The 20,168-nt window shown below is 43.8% G+C and overlaps 1 long non-coding RNA gene across 2 annotated transcripts in view; it reads left to right on the plus strand.

The window, feature by feature from the left end:
* Window positions 1–12,771, plus strand: part of LOC105479189 (uncharacterized) — a 29,494-nt gene extending 16,723 nt beyond the window's left edge. For both annotated transcript variants that reach the window (XR_011621296.1, XR_985741.3), the window contains exon 3: window positions 12,350–12,771. This is a non-coding gene — a long non-coding RNA (uncharacterized lncRNA). The remainder of the gene's footprint in view (window positions 1–12,349) is intronic.
* The last annotated feature ends 7,397 nt before the right edge of the window (window positions 12,772–20,168 follow it).

Below are 20,168 nucleotides of genomic sequence, written 5' to 3' on the forward strand. Positions count from 1 at the left end.
GGTTAGGGGTGCCAACCCCTGCGTAGTCAAAAATGCATGTATAATTTTGATTCCCTCCAAAACTTGACTACTAATAGCCTATTATTAATCAGAAGCCTTATAACTAATATAAACAGTTAACACATATTTTATATGTTATATATAAGAAAATTGTAAGAAAGAGAAAATATATTTACTATTGATTAAGTGGAAGTATATCATTATAAAGGTGTTCATCCTTGTAGTTTTCACCTTGAGTGGGCTGAGGAGGAGGAGGAAGAGGAGGGGTTGGTCTTGCTGTCTGAGGGGTGGCAGACATAGAAGAAAGTCCACATGTAAGTTTATCCTCTTGGTTCAAACCCATGCTGTTTAAAGGTAAACTATCCTTGCTTTGGGACAAGCCAGCTTCCATTGTGACGATACTAAAGCAGCCCATAGAGAGGCCTGCATGGTGAGGACCTAAAGCCTCCTGCCAACAGCCATGAGAGTCAGGCGTTTTGGCAGTAGATCTTTCAGGCTCTGTCAAACCTTCAGATGATTGCAGTTCTTGTCAACATCCTGACAGTCATTTCATGAGAGACCCTCAGCCAGAACCATCCTGTTAAGCCACTCCCAGATTCTTGACCCACTCAATCTGTGAGATAATGTTTATTGCTTAAGCCACAAGTTTTGAAGTAATTTGTTAAAAAGCAATAGGTAATAACATACCCTTTTTCTGAGTCTGGGAGTGGTGAGAGGAACTTGAACCTTCATAAGTCACGTTGAGTCAGACCTGAGCAATAGAGCCTTGTCTTCTGCCATGGGAGACACGAGAGTACCTGCTGAAGCCCTCACCACGGAGAAGGCTGAGATAGATATGATGTCAGTAGATGCGGCTGTGGTGGTAGTTGCTGGGACTATCCATTGAATATATGGTTGAGGGGAGAGGCAAGTGGAGCAAATCTGGTGAGACCCATACACTGTGTCTGGTACAGTAGACTCCTATTCCACAGTCCTGTACTTTTCACTAGGATGGAGACTCCAGAAGCACAAGTAAGCACGTTACAGAGAAACAAGCCATAAATGTTTTGTATATTTGCATAAAACATGAGTAGAATTGAGACAACGGGATTTGTTAAAATAATAAATTCCCATTACAAAAAAGTAAAACAATTTGGAAAAATACAAAGACAAAGCAAGCATCACCTAACCCATAATACAAAGAGAACACTGTTGTATTACTTGATTTTTTTACATTCGCTCCTTATATTGACATCTTCCCTTGCCAATAAATATAATTAAATGTATCTTTCCATGAAATATAGTAGACTAGATGTTCTATGAAACTCCTCCAGGGACAGTATGCCTCCAAATGATGGTATGTTTGTGTACACATACATGTATGTATATATAGAAAGACTAATACACGTGCACATACACACACACATATATATGTTCCTGCCCCACCTTTAAAAATACATGAATGCATGGTTGAGTTGGCACAAAATTTTATTTATTTATTTATTTTAGAGACAGGATCCTGCTCTGTCACCCAGGCTTATTTATTTTTTTTTAGAGACAGGGTCTAGCTCTGTCACCCAAGCTGGAGTGCGATCATAGCTCACTGCAGCCTCAAACTCCTGGATTCAAGTGAGCCTCCCACCTCAGCCTCCTGAGTAGCTAGGACTACAGGTGCATAACAAAGAGCAGCATACTCTCATGCCTGGCTGATGTTATTATTTTTGTAGAGTTGAGTTCTTGCAGTGTTTCCTGGGCTGATCTTGAACTCCTGGGCTCAAGCGTTCCTTCTTCCTGGTGTTGGGATTACAGGTGTGAGTCACCGCACCCAGCCAAAGGGAATAAGAAACAACAAAAAAACATTAAATGAAAAGAATAAGTGAGTTGTTGAGCTAGTCTTTGTCTTGGGGTCTAACTGGGTGTCAGTAGGTAATGTGGGTCATATACATGAGAGATGAGAGATATAGTCCAGGGATCAAGCAGATTGAATCTATATACAAAGCTGGGATCCCTGAGGGGTGAAATTCTCAGTAGATGAACTAGAAAAAACACACCCAGAGGGAGAAAGAGAGTTGGTGAAGATATTTGGTTGTCATCCTTGACTCTTGGTGGAATAGAAGAAAAAAACAAAGAAAAATCTTTCTTGGAGAATTTCTAATCTTAAACTTAGATATCTCTCAAAAATTTGAAGTTTTCTAGATTGGTACTATCCCTAGGGCTCAAATAACAGTAGCAACACATTTTCCCGGATAGAACATTCTTTAAGCACTGGTCTCAGAGAATTCTCACAGATGAAGTTCCAGAGGACATGGACTTCACAATCAAAATTCAACAAACACATAAGAAAATAAATTACCCTGAGTGAGAACAGCATGTTTCTAGAAAATTGTAATGACCTTGATTTACTTATTTAATATCAAATACAAAAGAAATATATTTAATTTGTTTAGGAAATAAAAGAGAGTACTGGAAGTATAATGAGGAAACAAAAGACTGAGAGTAACCTAGCTAGATATAATAAAGAAATAAATAGGGCTTTTAGGAAAAAAATCAATGAAATTAGCAACTAAATAAATATGATGATAACTTAGGCACGGCTGAAAAGAGAATTGGCGATCTGGAAGCTGTTCTGAAGAATGACCTAGAATACAACAGAAAGACAAAGATATGAAAGATTTAGGAGATATAAAAAACAGAGTGGGGAGATACGATATACATATAATTGGAATTTCAAAGAATGACAGTGAGAGTGGGAGAGAAGTGTTTGAAAAGATAATGACTGAAAAATGTCCAGTCCTAATGAAAGAACAGTTCTCAGCTCTAACAAGCTCAGTGAATCCTAAGTGGGATAAAGGAAAAGAAACCCACATTTTATAGAAAAGCTGAAAACATGGATTATAAATCATTCTACTATAAAGACACATGCACATGTATGTTTATTGCAGCACTATTCCCAATAGCAAAGACTTGGAACCAACACAAATGCCCATCAATAATAGACTGGATAAAGAAAATGTGGCACATATACACCATGGAATACTAGGCAGCCATAAAAAAGAATGAGTTCATGTCCTTTGCAGGGACATGGATGAAGCTGGAAATCATCATTCTCGGTAAACTAACACAGAAACAGGAAACCAAACACTGCATGTTCTCACTCATAAGTGGGAGTTGAACAATGAAAACATATGGGCACAGGGAGGGGAACATCACACACTGGGGCCTGTTGTGGGGTGGGGGGCAAGGGGAGGGATAGCATTAGGAGAAGTACCTAATGTAGATGATGGGTTGATGGGTGCAGCAAACCACCATGACAAGTGTATACCTATGTGACAAACTTGCACGTTCTGCACATGTATCCCAGAACTTAAAGTATAATTAAAGAAAAAGATAAACTGAAAACACTAAAGATAAAGAGAGGGTCCTAAAAGGAGTCAGAGAGAAAAGATAGATTATCTACAAAGCTGTAAAAATTCAATCCACTGCTTATTTCTCAACAGCAGCAATGGAAGCCAGAAGACTATGGAATGGTAGCTTTGAAATGTTAAGTGAAAATACCTATTACGTTGGAATTCTACTCCCACCAAAATTACCTCTCAAACATGAGGGCAAAATAAGGACAGTTTAAAAATGTTTTTACAAACACAATTGGTACAATATACACTAAGAGACACTTACTAAAGAAATGTATAAGGATACACACCAGGTAGAAGAAACGTGCTCCCAGAAGGAGGTTTGAAATGCAAGAAGAAATGGTGAAGAAAATAGTAAATGTTTATATGTATAAATAAATATTGATTATGTAAAATAATAAAACCTAATTTATCATTATTAAACTGAAATTATAAAGGTAAAAATCAAGTTAGAACTAAAATCATGCACAAAAGTACACAAATTGACCATATTTGAATAGAGATCAAAACAGGAAAAATGAAACTTCTTTTTTAGATATATATAGATGTGTGATTAAACTATAGAGGAAAGAAAGGGAATGATTAGTATAAAATTCGGGGTAGTGGGCCAAGCGTGGTGGCTCATGCCTGTAATCCCAGCACTTTGGGAGGCCGAGGAAGGCGGATCACGAGGTCAGGAGATCAAGACCATCCTGGCCAACATGGTGAAACCCTGCCTCTACTAAAGTACAAAGAATTAGCCGGGTGTGGTGGTGCGTGCCTGTAGTCCCAGCTACTCGGGAGGCTGAGGGAGGGGAGTTTCTTGAACCCAGGAGGTGGAGGTGGCAGTGAGCTGAGATAGCGCCACTGCACTGCAGCCTGGCGACAGGGCAAGACGCCGTCTCAAAATAAATAAGTAAGTAAGTAAATAAATAAATAAATAAATTTGGGGTAGTGGGTGACTAGGTTGGGAAGGGAGGAGGAGGGAATAGGATGGGGCATGCAGAGGGCTTAGCTTTGAGGTATCTTAAACATTCTGTTTCTTAAGGTGGGTGCTGGGTACTGGCTGCTTATTTTTTTCATTATGGGTATTCTTTTTTTTTTTTGAGATGGAGTTTTGCTCTTGTTGCTCAGGCTGGAGTGCAATGGCACGGTCTTGGCTCACTGCTACCTCTTCCTCCTGGGTTCAAGAGATTCTCCTGCCTTAGCCTCGCAAATAGCTGGGATTACATGCATCCACCACCATGCCCAGCTAATTTTTGTATTTTTAGTAGAGATGGGTTTCACCATGTTGGCCAGGCTGGTCTCGAACTCCTGACTTCAGGTGATCTATCCGCTTCCGCCTCCCAAAGTGGTGGGATTATAGGTGTGAGCCAATGCGCCCAACCCATTAAGGCTATTTTTTTTTTTTTTTTGAGATGGAATCTTGCTCTGTCACCCAGGCTGGAGTGCAGTGCAGTGATCTCGACTCACTGCAGCCTCTGCCTCCCGGGTTCAAGCGATTCTCCTTTCTCAGCCTCCCAAGTAGCTAGGATTACAGGCACACCACTACCCCCAGCTACTTTTTGTATTTTTAGTAGAGATGGGGTTTCACTATGTTGGTCAGGCTGGTCTTGAACTCCTGACCTCATGATCTGCCCGCCTCTGCCAAAGTGTTGGGATTACAGGCGTGAGCCACCACGCCCGGCCTATGGCTATTCTTTAAAATGTAAATATTGATTACATGTACTTTTTCTATGGTATAATAAAAACAGACAAATTACAAATGGTGTTGTGATGACCATTGTTGCAGCACGTATTATTTCACAGACAAAGTAAATTCCTAGAAAGATTTTGAGGAAAAGGGTGAGTACAGGAAGTTTACTTTGAAACTTTGTCACCTATCTTCCCAAAGGGTGCACCAACTTATACTTCCACTGACAGTGCCTAACAAGGCCCATTTACCTACACCCTTTCTGTGCATGTTTTCTAAAATGTCCTCCAGTCATGTATGCCAGCATGGTGAGCTAGGCTTGTTTGAAGAGACTGGAGTGGGATGAACAATTTATGAAACAGGAGTTATAATTAATCCCACTTTACCTATAAGGAAACTGAAAATCACTGAGATTGAGTGACTTGTCCAGGCTCACACTGTGGTCCAGGCTCACATTGTGGTCCGGGCTCTTGCCTCTATGTTCAGTGCATGGTCTTTTTGCTATATCCCACTGCTGGCCAAACTCCATTGAACCTGTGTGTTGCCACAGTCTGCTGCTGCACGTAAAAATCTTTCCTAGTCTAGCCATGTCAGAAAAGAAGGCAAGAAGAATGTGCACACTGTGGGTTGCTGGAGGTGGTAGAGTGGGCTGGGGAAGAAAGGTTTTCAACATTTATATCCTCAAATCGGAGGACCATTCCCTTCCTTGGCCTTTGTTGCTTAAGCCCCTGATTATACACTTTGGAGACAGAATGTTGGAGGCCTATTTAATCAGCCTGGTGTCTGGCACGTGGCAAGTACTAAATATTTGCTGGCTGTTGAGTAAACTCTGGTTGATATTTTTGTCACCAAATATGGAGGGAAAACTGTCCCTTTGGCTCGGCCAGGCTTCTTTCGCTGCGTGAAGTGAGTCTAGTCCAGGGCAGAAGAAGAGATGAATTGACCTTCCAAGGTCTCTTCCTGCTGAAAAGACAAGGATTTGTCAGCAGGCACTGCTGTGGAGAGCAGGCCCCCATTCCTGACTTCCTCAGAGGTACATTGGCTTTCTTTTCACCAAGTGATTAGCAGGGAGATTGGCAGGCAGTAGTGGCAATGGAAGTTTAATGTTCTGGAAACCCAGTCTTTTCCCCTTTTCTCCGAGGTTTTCCCTGGTGAGCCAGGGAAAGGTCTTGCAGCTTAACAGGCAGACAGGGATGGGGCCCTGGAGTTTTACCATCAGAGACTGAAATTTATCACTGTGACACCTACCACAGGCATGACAGCATTCGTAGGGGAGAAGTGGCAGGTTAGGGGGAGGAAACTGCTGTCCTGCCCTGGGGATGCTGTCCCTGGCAGGGCACTGAGACCCTGTGGTGACCCTGAGATTTGACTGACCCATCCCTCCCTTGGGCCCGTTGTGCCCAAGGCAGGCCAGAATACTGTTGATTCATAGCCCCCCACACCCCCCACCCCGCCGCAGCTAAATAAATCAATGGATCCTAAAGTTCCGAGCTGGTACCCAACACTTGGTGGATCCTGAGTTCTTATGCCTGTCTAACAGAGGACTCGATGTAGTGGGAAGAGCTGATAGCCCTGTCGGCCTCCCTGCCTCTTTCGTCTGCTGGAGGCTGCAATACACAATGTCTTCCCTTTTCTACACTTGATCTTAATATATTTGAAGAAAGCTGTCATGTCCCTTTTTAGTTTTGTCATCTTCCAGCTAAATAGCCTCAACTGTTTGTTAAATCATATGACATTGTTTCCAGGCATCTCAACATGTTGGCCTCTCTTTTGCGTACGAACTGTTGGTTAATATCTCCCTGATGTGTTGCGTTCTGTATCTCAGGCTCAGTGCTTGGGATGTTATGAATCTCTTTTGGCGGTGTACTGCCATGATTTAAGAGCACAGGTTTTGCAGTTGGGCTGACCTGGGTTTAAATCCTGGCCCTGCCCAATTTAATAGCTGTGTGATTGTGGCAGACTGCATTTTCCAAAGATGGCTAGCACAATACATCCTGTCCTGCATATTCTTCTTAAAGTGTGGCAACACGCATCCCATCAAGTGGTGGAGTCTATGTCCCTTCCACTTGAACCTGGGCTGACATTTGTGACTACATGGCCAGTAATTGATGGCAGAAGTGCTGCTGTGAGGCTAGGTCACAGAAGTGCCATGCACTTCCACCTCGTCCTCTTTGGTTGTGTACTCTTGGCACTCAGTCACCATGCTGCGAGGAAGCCCAAGCTGACCCAGGTGGAAAGAACCAATGGAGAGCCACATGTGGGTGTTTTGGCTAATAGCCGAGCTGAATTCCTCATCTATAGCTAGTGTCAAGCACCGGACGTGTTGTGAGGAAGTCACTGAGATGGTTCCAGCCCTAGCTGCCATCTGACTGCAACATCATGAGTGAGCTCAGGTGAGAATCACCCAGCTAAGCCCAGTTAGCCCCAGAATAAAATAATCATTTTAAGTCATTAAGTTTAGGAGTGATTTATTATGTAGCAATAGATCATCAGAACAGTGATCTTAGGCTTTGCTGGAGCTCCCGAGCCTCAGTTTTCTTACCTGTGAAATGAGGACTATGAAGTCTACCTTAGAAGATTACTGTGAAAATTAAAAGACAATGCATAAAAAGTACTTAGCATGTGCTTGCCACACAATAATTAGGCAATAAATTATTAACTATGATTAATGACATCACGAGTGAGATAGGAGGGGTGATCTGGATTGAGACCTCAGGTCTAGGTAGTGACAGAAGGATGGGGAACTGAACTTGCAGTGGGACAGCCTCTGGGGAAATAAGCTGAGAGTCAAGCCACAGGTGCCAACTGTGCGGTGAGCTGTGACAAGATTCAGGCAGCATCCAGTGTGAGGAAGACCAGTCCAATCTGGGGAATCTTCTACTTCTTCGTCTGCATGAAGCATGCAAACTGTCGGTGTTAAAATGAGATTAAAGGCAAAACCTGGTAAATCCTGGAGGTGGCTGCTGGGAGAGTGTGGGCAGCACACAGGAAACCTATTGCTGAAAGATTAAGCAGTGTTGGGGACTTGGCCACTGGAGTGCGCCACAGAAAACTCTGGAGGTGAGAGGGGTTGTGTGAATATCCCAGGAATCTGAGGTCACAGCTGGCAGAGTTAACAAAGCAACAAGGTGGGGAACCAGGGAGGACGCCTGATTACATTCTTCTGCATGACGTTTTCTTGTGGTTTGGTTCCCTGCTTCAGAGGGTCTCAGGATGTGAAAGGTGTAGTTTGCTGAAGTAGGTGTCTGCACAATTCAGGCAGCCATGAGCCGTTAAATCTTACAAACCAAAACTAACCACATCTTCTGCAAAGAAATCTATCATCACAGAACCCTATATTCTACCTCCACAAACAATACATATGCTCGTTTTAGAAAGATTAAATACTATGAGAAGGAAAAAGAGAAAAATAAAAATCTCCCAGATTCCTACAGCCCAGAGATATCCTGTTAATATTTTGGTATATATATATATATATATATATATATAGCCTTCCAAAATGTATACAAAAACAGAACCGTACTGTTTTGTAACCTGCTTTCATTGCTTAATGATATGCCTTGGACATCTTTCCATGTTATGAAATATGCATCTGTAGTTCTGAGCTTTTCAAATGGGGACATGTAGCAGTGTGCTAGGGTTTCTATCAGCTGCAGGAAAATTGCGGTTCATCACACTACAGCATCAATTTTATTCAGTGCTAAGTTGCTTAAAATATTATTTTAATATTTAAACCAACCCAGCTATGGTATGGAGCAGAGTACAAAATTTACATGAATTTTTAGGAGACAATATGAGACTTCAAAGAAATATCCTTTGACTCATTCTTTTGTATCATCATTTTTATGGCATGTAGCCATTAACTTATGGGGATCATTTGAATAGATTGTGTGTAAGGGGAGGTGGGAAGAGTTAAGTGACAATTTAGAGACAATAAGGGCGCCCAGAGTCCTTCCTTGAGGCACAGAGTCCCTTGCAGCGAGATGATATGGAGAGCAATGTGGGCATCTTGAAGTCTTGGCTTGGCCTTTAGAACCTGGGCCTGGGTGGGTGGCTTATTTACAAGCAGTGCCATCCCTAACATCCTCCTTAGCCTGTTGGCATAGAACAGTTGAAGGCAGGGGTGACACCAGGGTAGGGAAAGTATGGCTGTACCTGGCATGGTACTTAGAACTAACCCAGTAGCTCCACGTGAACTATGCACAGAGTGAAGTTATTCAGTCCTAGCTCTGCTATTCACGAACTCTGTGAATATAGGCAATTCACTTCTCTTTGCTTCAGTTTGGCACCTATAAACTGGTGATAAAAGCAGCATCTCATAGGATCGTTGGAGGTATTAAATGAGTCAAGTACAGTACTTAGAGTATCATTTGGGACATAGTATGTGTTCAACATATGTTAATTATTATTATGATGTAATATACGTTGCATAGCTTCTCATGGTAAATGTGTCCCATTCTTGTTCAAACTGAGCTTATGACTGATTGAAACTCTTGGGTCTTTTTCATTGGAATTGTTATCAAGCTTGCATTCTCGGTGCTATTACTAGTTTTTAACTGCATGGCTTATTAATGTTCATTGCTTTGATTCTGATCTAGTATTCTAGCCTGTGGTAGTTATCCAACAACTAAGTCTTCCTTTTGAGAGTCAGTTGGGTTTCAGGTTCTAACAACATTTGTAATTTTGTTGCCCCCATTCTGCAGATGACAAAACTGAGGGAAGGAAACTATGACCTCTTGAGTGAGTCTTTTGTGCCAGATTTTGCTGAGGGCCTCTTGGTTAATCCTCAGAGCAAGCTAAAGAAGCAAGATTTATTATTTCCATTTTACATATGCAGAAACTGCAGCTCAGAGTGGTTCGGCAAATCACCCAAGGTTGCTTAGATGGCTCAGCACTTTCCCCCTACATTACACTACCTCCTAGTTTTGGGTTTTCCGTAAATCTAACTGTCATGGTTGAATTTAAGCTGCTGAAGTAGGTATTTCACAGGACAAAGCCAAGCACAGAGACAAACCACTGGAGAACCCCTTCTAGGTAGATCTATGGCTCTTATGTCTATCCCTAAATCAATGCTTTTGTAGGGGATCATTCAACCACTGGAATTGGAATCAGATACTGCTATTGGAAATTGAGGTCTAGAGTGTGTTAAGAAGTTACAGAGAAATCTGCTTCCTTCATTTCTTTAAGAGAAGCACCTCCTTGCCCCAGCTCTTTCCTTCTCCCCTCTCAGCAGGACTCCGGATGCTTATAGAGTCACATGTCCTAAATCAATCCCAGAAAATGTTCCTTTTCAAGCTGTGTGTGAGAAGCTTTACAGAGTATCCTGGGAACAGGCAGCATCTGCCTGTATTTACTCTTGTTGTTGATTAAAGCTGACAGCTGGAGCACCAGGAGCCGAGGCTGTAGGCACACGACTGCTGACAAGAGGGGAAAGAGTCAATGGCAGTGGCTAGACCAAAGGAAACCCAGTCCCTTCTTTCCCATGATTACAACCCTAGACTTGACAGAAGAGGAGTCAGGTCAAGGGAAGAGGAGGACGGTCATCTAAGGCAACTTTCTCCCAGGATAGAAACTTTCTCTGCCCCATTTTGAATGGAAAGAAGCAGTGGCATAGATTTCCATGGAGGCTGGTGCCAGTGGGCTCCACAGCTGTGGCCAGAGGCTGGTGGGAAGCAGCATGAATGGCATTTTCCCTAGAGGATGATGAAATAGTGGTGCCTGGAGCTTTGGATACTCTGATTAACTCTCTGACTCCCGCTGATTCAAGGATACCTCAAGCAGAATGAGAGAAGGGCAAGTTGAGAGAGAGTGCCCCGATCACTGCTTATGGAATGATGTACCTATTCGAGTTGGAAATCCTCAGTTCCCATCTCTGTGCTACATGATGGCAGGTGTAATGCAGTGGGATGCTTGGACGTGGAATAAGCTTGCACTTCCAACTCCTCCATATGGCCCTTCTGGAGGGGGATGATTAAAGTAGCAACCCTGTGTCTTCTGTTGCTGTCCTTCACAGAGCTGCTCAAACTCTTCCAGGCTCCCCATCCCACTGAGAATGAAATCCAAAGTGCTCACCATGGCCCATGTGACCCTGTGTGCTCCGGCCTCTGCCTCCCTCTCCAGCCTCCCCTCCTACCACATGCCCCACAGTAGCCTCCATGCTGTGCTTTGAATGTGCCACGCATGTTCCTGCCTCAGAGTCTTCACACTTTCTGTTCCCTCTCTCCAACGGTTGCCAGATTTAGCAAATAAAAACACAGAATGCCCAGTCAAAATAGAATTTCAGAGAAACAATGAAGAATTCTTAATATAAGTATGCTCCATGCAATATTTGTTCACCTGAATTTTGTATGTAACTTGGCATCCCGTGCTTTGCCTGGTGACCTTGAGGGCTCTCTGGAATGCTGCTCCCTTGGGTACGCGTGTGGCTTGTTCCCTCTCCCCCTCCAAGTCTCTGCTCACCTCACCAGAGGACTCGCATTCCATCCCATCTACAATAGCAATCGACTCTCTTATCCTGCTTTTTCTCCTTTAGAGTTCTTACCACTACCTGATGTAATATGGTTTATTTATTCATTTATTTGTTGACTTTATGTCTCCTTGGCAATTGTGAACTCTACCAGCATGGGATTTATCTTCACTGTGGTATCTTCAGTCTCTGGACTTGTTGGTGCTCAATAAATGTTTGCAGAGTGACCGAATGACCTTATCCGGGCTCTCCTTTTGTGATGTGGAGCCCTTGATCTCTCTGATCTCATCTCAGGCCACTCCCCTTCCCATAGGGCATGAGCTATGCTGGCCATCCAGCTGACTCTCAGATGTGCCACGCCCATTCCTGCTTCTAGGACTCGGGACTTGCTGCCTGGCACAAACCTCCCCCTGTGTTTGAATGGCTGCTCCTTCTCTTCTCCTGGGTCTCAGAGAGGGCTTTTCCAGCCTCTCTGCTGATATGAGCCCTCTGACCCTGGACCTTTCATTCACATGACAGTTTTATTTCCCTTAAATACCTTATTGCTGACCTGGCACAGTGGGTCACGCCTGTAATCCCCGCACTTTGGGAGGCCAAGGTGGGCGGATCACTTGAAGTCAAGAGTTGGAGACTAGCTTGGCCAACACAGTGAAACCCCATCTCTACCAAAAATACTAAAATTAGCTGGGTGTGGTAGCACACGCCTGTAATTCCAGCTACTTGGGAGGCTGAGGCATGAGAATCGCTTGAACTCCGGAGGGTTAAAAGAAATCTTATTGCTCTTGGAAATTATTTGTTTAATGACTTTTTTTTCTTTTCAAGACAGGATCTTGCTGGCGCCCAGGCTGCAGTGCAGTGGCTCGAATGAATGAGCCCCTCCGCATTCCCTTTCCCCTTCTGTGGCTTGCTGCAGATGATGACAAGGCCCAAAGGGCTGGTGATAGCCACAGTGACCTTGGAGGCTGCTGTGGAGGATTGTGGAGGATTTAACCGTTCTCCCCAGGCTGTCACATGAAAAATAAACCAACTTCTTGTGTTTTTGGTCCCCAAACTTTTGGTGTTTGTTACCAAAGTTAAGCCTGCACTAATTAATACATGGTTGTATTCACTGTGTCTGATATATAGAAAGTGCTCTATAAATGCTTTGTTGAGTTCCCTGGTGAGGAAGATCTGTCTATTCCTGCAAATGGAACAGAATTGTATTAAATAACTAAAGGGAACCAGCTGCTTTCCCTTATTTGCCCAGATAGCACTCATGTCCTCCTTAACTCCCTAAGGTCATCAAACTCACTGTGTGTGAGTCCCTCTTCTGGGTTTATCAGGGGTTGAACTTTCAAGGCACAAGCAAAGAAGACTCTGTGAGAGATCCCTATGGTCAGCAAAAGGCAGCCATGATGGTCTTCCACTTGATCTGTGTTGCCCCTAAGACACCCTGGAGATAGATGCTACAGCACAATTGGTAAAAGATTCCTGTGATGAATTTCTAGGGGCTCTTTTGATGGAAATTCATCTTAGCAGGTTGATGGCAGATATTCCTGGCCCAACTGTTTCATGCTCTCCTTTTTTTTTCTTTTTTGACGTATCTCCACTCTCAGACTGGTTTTCTGGCTCCTCAGTGTTGAATGACCCTTAAATTTTCTATAGCCTGGGGCTTAGTCGCACACTCCTTATTCTGTTTCTATTAAGAATTTTTGCATGAGACTTAACAGTTTTTTTCTTGTGGAGTCTTCATCTATCCTTAAAAGGAATCTTTATCTCACTTTCACTACGCGTAGGCACTGTACGTAGGCATGGACAAAATCCCTCTGTGATGCAACCAAGCCTCAGCTTCCCAAAGTGCTGGGATTACAGATGTCAGCCACTCTGCTATGCCTGGCCTGGATTTTTTAAAAAAGAAATTTTACTTCGAAGTCAAGGAAACAAAACAAATTGAAAAGTTGAGATCTGAAAGAGTTTAGAGAGCATTAGTTCCTGGTTGGCATAGCTTACAGTCTACCAGTTCATACATGAATTGCTTAACAAGTGTTTACTGGGTTCCTTGTGAGGCACTGCACTAGGCACAGGGGATTCAAAGATGAACACAGTGACGACTTTGGCTTCAGAGCACTCCTAGTGTATACAAAAAACAAGTAGGAAAAGTTTTACAATGTAGTATGACAAATACAATCAGGGAGGCGTGTAATGGTGGGATTTTTTTCAACACAGTTAAGAAGGTTCTAGATTCCTTCATCTCCTAGGTGCTATCTGAGGAGCCCTGCTCCAAAATCTCCTTATTCAGTTTTGAACACCACATTTCTCCTGTTTCTTTCTTTGTGAACCATTGCAGGGAAGAAAAGATTACAGAAAGGATTATGTTCTTTAGTACCCCTGGCAGCACTAAACACTGGATTTGGGGGGGAGTCCTACATCTATGTATAGCATTATTCTTTTGAGTAAGTGTGATTCAATTAACAGATAACTTCGTGTGTTTTAATTTGTGTACCTTTATAGGAATTTGCATATAAACAAATATAAGTGAGAAAAAAATTCCCTTGAGTAGACTATATCCCTCTTTTTTGATTTGGAACATCTGGCTGCTCCTATATGTGAGCAAAGACAGAAAGTAGCCTCAGCTGGGCGTGGTGGCTCACGCCTGTAATCCCAGCATTTTGGGAGTCTGAGGCAGGTGGATCACCTGAGGTCAGGAGTTCGAGACCAGCCTGACCAACATGGTGAAACCCTGTCTCTACTAAAAATACAAAAATTAGCTGGACGTGGTGGTGCACGCCTGTAATCCCAGCTACTCGGGAGGCTGAGGCAGGATAATCGCTTGAACTTGGGAGGTGGAAGTTGCAGTGAGCCGAGATTGCACCACTGCACTCCAGCCTGGGCGACAGAGCGAGACTCTGTCTCAAAAAAAAAAAAAAAAAAAAGAAAAAAAAGAAAGTAGCCTCTACCATGGAACATTTGCTTACTCCTGGGAGAATCTGTGCCTCTAGCTGTATCCAGCAGTCCCCACCGCGCTCAGTCCTCAGGTTCTGTGGGAGGAGCACCAGGTTCTCGTGGCCACCAGTGTTTCCCCCCAGCTGCTGTTCTCTGGCAGAGGAAGACAGGAGCCCTGATCAACTTCAGAAGGGATACCTCCCTTCGGGTCACCTTCCAGAGAGGTCAGAGAACCTCATCAAAAACAGCATCATCAGTCTTTACTCTCTTGATCCAATTCTGATTTGAAAGAAAATAAAGAACAGCAGGATTAGGAGAAAGAGAAATGGAGGGGTCCTCGGCACTGGGGTGGCAGAAGGTGGGGTTGACACTGCAGAGAAAGTTGTTTCTGCTCAGGTGCTTTTCTGTGGAGGTCACGAGGGGGCCTGTGGGGTTCACAGAGCATGGGGAAGATGACGCTGTCTTCTGTGTTGGGTTCTGCTTCTGTTCTTGTTCTTCTGTCTTCTGGTGGCTTTCTAGAAGGATGATCAGGATAAGGTAGAGGAACTGTAGATGACCTGGGAATGGGAAAGCTAGGGCTCTCCAGGATCAGAGGAGATCCGTTCATTCTTTAGGTTGGGGACATAGACGAGGAAATCTCTCTAGGAGCAGGTTCTCAGGATCAGCTCTCAACTCTATGTGTGAGGAAGGAAGGAAAAAGAATTGAAATAAGCTATCCATTTTAGGAAGGACCCTGACGGGGACCCTGAAAAGTCCCCTGTGGTTTCCCTCATTATACTACCCCTTCCTGTCCTACGGACAAAAGTCCCAGTGGAAAATACCTGAGTTTTAGAGTCCAGGATCTGGGGTTGAGTTCTAGTCCTGTGGCCTGCTAGCCAAGTAACTTAACTTCTCTAAGATTTGCTTTCCTTATCTGCAAAAAAGGAATGAAATGAGATAATGTATAAAAGTGCCTCTAAATATTAGTGTTGTGTAAGTGACAGGCTAACTTTACTGCAGGTGTTGGGCCCCACGTGGAGATACCATCCTTTGTTTTTGTATCATAATACCTTGGGACTCTGTCCAGACTATGACCTTCTTCAAAGTCCCTCATCTTCCCAGGCTTCCAGAAGAACCAGAAGGTAAGAAGGGGGCCTTCTGGAGCCTTCTGGGATTCTCCTTGTCAAGGACTTGCCTGAGCATCTCCTTTCCCCTGTTTGTTTCTGTGCAAATGTTCTTCCCTGGGCTGTGGTGCCTCACCTGTCTTGTCGGTTAGGCTATTCCTGACTCATGGCCCAGGACAAACATTACCTGTTCTCTGTAACTTCCTCTGACTCTCTAAAAAAATCAATTTCTTGCTCATCGTGTTCCTGTACAACATTGTAGAGGCCTCTGTTATTGTCTAATCAAGGCTAGTTACAGCTTTTCTAACATTTCTGTCTATCTCATTAGACTGTGAGCTCTTCTAAGCCAAGGCCTCTGCTATTGTCTAATCAAGACTAGTTATAGCTTTTCTGACATTTCTGTCTATCTCATTAGACTGTGAGCTCTTCTAAGCCAAGGATGAGTGCAGGATCAAAGATGTAGATGTGCTCAAGCATCTTTATTTTCATGGCTATGCCAGTAGGAGAGGGCTGGATCCCACTCCTATAATGCAGGAGAAGGAAGGGTTGCTTGTGAGTGAGTGGAAGGGAGGTATTTAGTGATGTTTCTCTTTGGCTATTCAAATGCCTGGAGGTAAAGAGAAAAGGAGATGACATGGGCAGGGCCTAGTCATTCTTAAGACTCCATAACTTGCTCAGCAACATGTACCCACAGGAGGAAGAAATTCTGCATGAATTAAAGAATGGACTGGAGCTAGAAGATTTGGGTTCAAGACTTGGTTTCAAGCCCATTTACTAACAGTGGCGTCTTGGGTGTGTCAAACCATAGTTTCCTTCTCTGTGGAAAAATACTTGTCTAATGGTTTTATAGCAGAGACAGTGCAGTACTATCTGTTTACCAAATGTGGTCTCCTTTGTTCCAAGCACCCAGTCTCCCTTACGATTAGGTAAGCGTGTGACTAAGTTCTGGCAAATGAATGTGGGTGGAATTGATGTTCCCCATTTCCAGGCCTGGCTCATAGAAACATCCCCCAGGATCTTCTGCTCTCTCCTTCCTGGTCTGTGCACTGTGAAAAAAAGACTTAGAGGCTCTGACTTTAAGGAAGACTTAGTGGGATGGCAATGCCGCAGATGAAGGAGACTGGGTCCCTGATGTCTATGAGGGACAGAGTTTCCTCTCCTTTCTACCTCCCTATATTGAATTGTGATGAGAACCAGAAGTACTTTCACTATGTTAAGCCACTGAAATCTGGAGGTCATTCTTTGTGGCAGTTGGCCTACTCTGACAGAGTTTAAATGGATAAAATGTTTCAAATTTCAAAATGCTACTGGTTATTCAATATGATACTGGTTGTTATTATGGCTGTTTTTTGTTTTTTGTTTTTTTGAGATGGGGTCTTTCTCTGTTGCCCAGCTTGAAATACAGTGGTGTAATTATAGCTCACTGCAGCCTCAAACACCTAAGCTCAAGTGATCTTCTTGCCTCAGCTTCCCGAGTAGCTGGGACTACAGGCATGTACTATCATGCCCAGCTAATTTTTATTTTATTTTATTTTTATTTATTTTTAAATTTTGAGACAGGGTCTCACTCTGTCACCCAGACTGGAGTACTGTGGCATGATCATGGCTCATTGCAACCTCTTCCTCTCAGGCTCAAGCGTTCCTCCTGCCTCAGCCTCTCAAGTAGCTGGGTCTACAGGTGTGTGCCACCATGACTGGCCCAATTTCCCTATTTTTTGTAGCGATGGGGTTTTACCATGTTGCCCAGGCTGGTCTCGAACTCCTGGGCTCAAGTAATCCACCGGCCTTGGCCTCCCAAAGAGCTGGGATTGCAGGCGTGAAGCACCAAGCCTAGCCTAATGTGTTTTTTTTTTTTTTTTAAATAGAAATGGAGTCTCACTATGTTGCTCAGGCTGGTCTCAAACTCCTGGGCACAAATGATCCTCCCACCGTGGCCTCCCAACGGGTTGGGATTACAGCCATAAATGGCCACTGCACCATTTATGGCTTTCATTCTAGAAAACTTTTTGTGTGCACAGCTAGGGAGTGTTTTTGGGAGTGCTCCATATACTCCCTGCATTTTCTCAAGGATGGAGAGGAGAGGCCACTGGAAAATATGCAGTGGTCTGACTGCACGGAGGTGTGTGTGAGTCGGTGTCGGGGTAAGACTCCTGCCAGGAGGAAGAGCCCATTTGTGGAGGAGTAGGCCTATCTCAAAATAGACACTGGGTGGCGATATCCAGCACCTGGGTCCATCAGAAGAGCCCGGGGCTGGCTGTCTTAAAAGTGACTGCTTGAGGGCTGAGCTACACCAGGACTAAAAAAGGGAGGTGAAATTGGATCAATTGTTAACAGAACCTGAGAAGCCTTGTTGATCCTGTAAGCCACCCAGAGCTCTGTTCTCATCATAAGCGGCTGCTCCCAGTGTTTGATCACACTTGACTTTTAACCATAACCTTCTGGCCTGGCCTAACAGAAGCCTGGTAGAAGACACAGAACACCCTGGAGATATTGACTTGTCCTGTGATGTGGGCGAGGAGTGGGGTGTGATATGGATGGATCCGAACACCAGTCTTCTGGGACATTTCTCCAAGGAAGTCATGAGTAATTAGGGGACCACACTTTTGAATCACAGAAAGAAGAGGGAAGGGAAAGGGCTGGGCTCACTTTATTGATCACCAGTCATGGGCCATAACACTTAATCTACATTAACTCTTTTAATCCTTATAACAATTCTGAGATAGGTATTATTCTCACTGTTACAGATAAAGAAACTGAGGCCAGGGAGGTAGCGTCACTTGCCCAGGACCACATAGTTTGTAAATATTAGAGCCAGGATTCAAGCCTCAGTATCTCTGTCTTAAAAGCCCGTGTCCTGACACCGTATCTTGCAGCCTTCCCAACAAGGTAGAGGTATAAAGAAGAGGTCAAGCTTGAGAAAGCGACCCCCTGATTCCGTCCTGGGCTTCCTCATGGTGTTGGCTGTTTTCGCTAGTAAGTCTGTCTACTGAGAAACACCTTTTTCTCCTGAGTTTGGGAGAAACTCCTGTCTGTGAGCATTTGAAGCCTCAGGTGAACAGGCAGAGGTCACCAGACAATGGGAATAGAGAGGGGGTCAGGGGGGTATTTAGGAGAAGGAAAGTGGAAGGAGTGAAGAGAAGAGGAAGAAAAGGAGAGAGAGGCAGCAGCTGAGATGGTGCAAAACACAGAAAGAAAGGGAAAAGCAAGGGGAGGGAGGAAGACACTTCCCCCCTTGAGGTTTTTATCTTGAGTTGGCTGTTTTCTCTGTGGGAAGGGAGGTGGTGGGCTGCCCCTGGGATGCTTGGGTGTCTTTTAGCGCCTGAGAATAGATGAGGATTTGATGCCTCTCTGGAACATAGCTGCTTCCCACTTTAGCCTCACCCAGAAACTGAGAACAGTTTCATCTGTTTTCACCTGAGCAATTGATTATTCAAAACCTAGCCCCGCTCTGAGTCTTTTCTTGGGCCATGCAAGCCACACCTTCAGCATGTCCCTGCTTTTTCTTGGAATGTGTGCAGGACGTATTTGGAAGAAGTCATTCATTCTAGTCTGTACACGCCTGGCCTGGGAGGCCACTGATGGATGCCACCACATGGTTTTCTGGTACACCTGCTATGGCCATCTAGCCAGCTCCCCCGAGAGATGCCTGGAATAATAACGTTATATTTGTCTTTCTCCAGCTGTCATTCCATTAATGTTTGTGTCTAACCCATAAAGCTTTCAGCAATAACCATCACCACTTCTCTGATCCTGTTTGAGGGGAGAAATATATTAAAAAGCAAATTACTTCTCCAGTCCCAGGTCTCTGGCTCAGGGAGGCTCCGGGCTAGGTCAGAGAACAGCAGGAGTCCTCCCAGGAGCCTCCCCATGCTCCAGCCTCCCTGCCAGTTTTCCCAGAGTCTTCTGTGGTGATGAGCTCCAGGGAAGGTAATGAGGATTCTGGCTCGTGGCTTGTGGAAAAGATGCACTTTGTGTATTTTTCTCAGAATTGGAATGAAGTAGGAAGAATGAGCAGCAGCTGGGCCTCTAGAAATACACCCTGGTGACCTAAAGATGTGCCGATGTGTTGGTGCTAGAAAGGGAAAATTCTTTAGGCAGAGTCTCATTAAACCTCCTTACATGAGAATTCCCCTGTCGTGGAAAATCGAGATTCTACATGGTGTTTTAAAGTTAATCTGTTGGAAACACTTGTTTATTTTACTTTCAAACTAACCCATTTTTAGGGAAGGAATGCCTTTAGTCATGCTCCTAATTTTAAGAGGCTCTACCGAGTTGTTTTCACTGGTTGAATTATAACAAGACCAGGGAGGTCGTATTCAGTGGATTAATGATGGCAAGGCTGGTGAGAAAATTCAACCTGTTTTGATAAACATAACTTAGCTACCTTAAGTGAACAATTTTCTACAGCAAATATTTTAACACACATTGTCTCCTACAGCAAACTTCAGTGGTCTACTAGTTAACAAGCCAACAGTTCTTAGAGCTCTTAAACCATTCAATACTGTAGAAAATTGTTTGCATTTTTAAAGAAGTAGACCTAGATGGAAACTCAACAATGACAAGATACAGAAAAAGTATGGATTTAACCTAAATTTTGTATCAGATATGTAAATACG

This window comes from Macaca nemestrina, chromosome 1, assembly GCF_043159975.1.
Source record: "Macaca nemestrina isolate mMacNem1 chromosome 1, mMacNem.hap1, whole genome shotgun sequence".
NCBI lineage: Eukaryota > Metazoa > Chordata > Mammalia > Primates > Cercopithecidae > Macaca > Macaca nemestrina.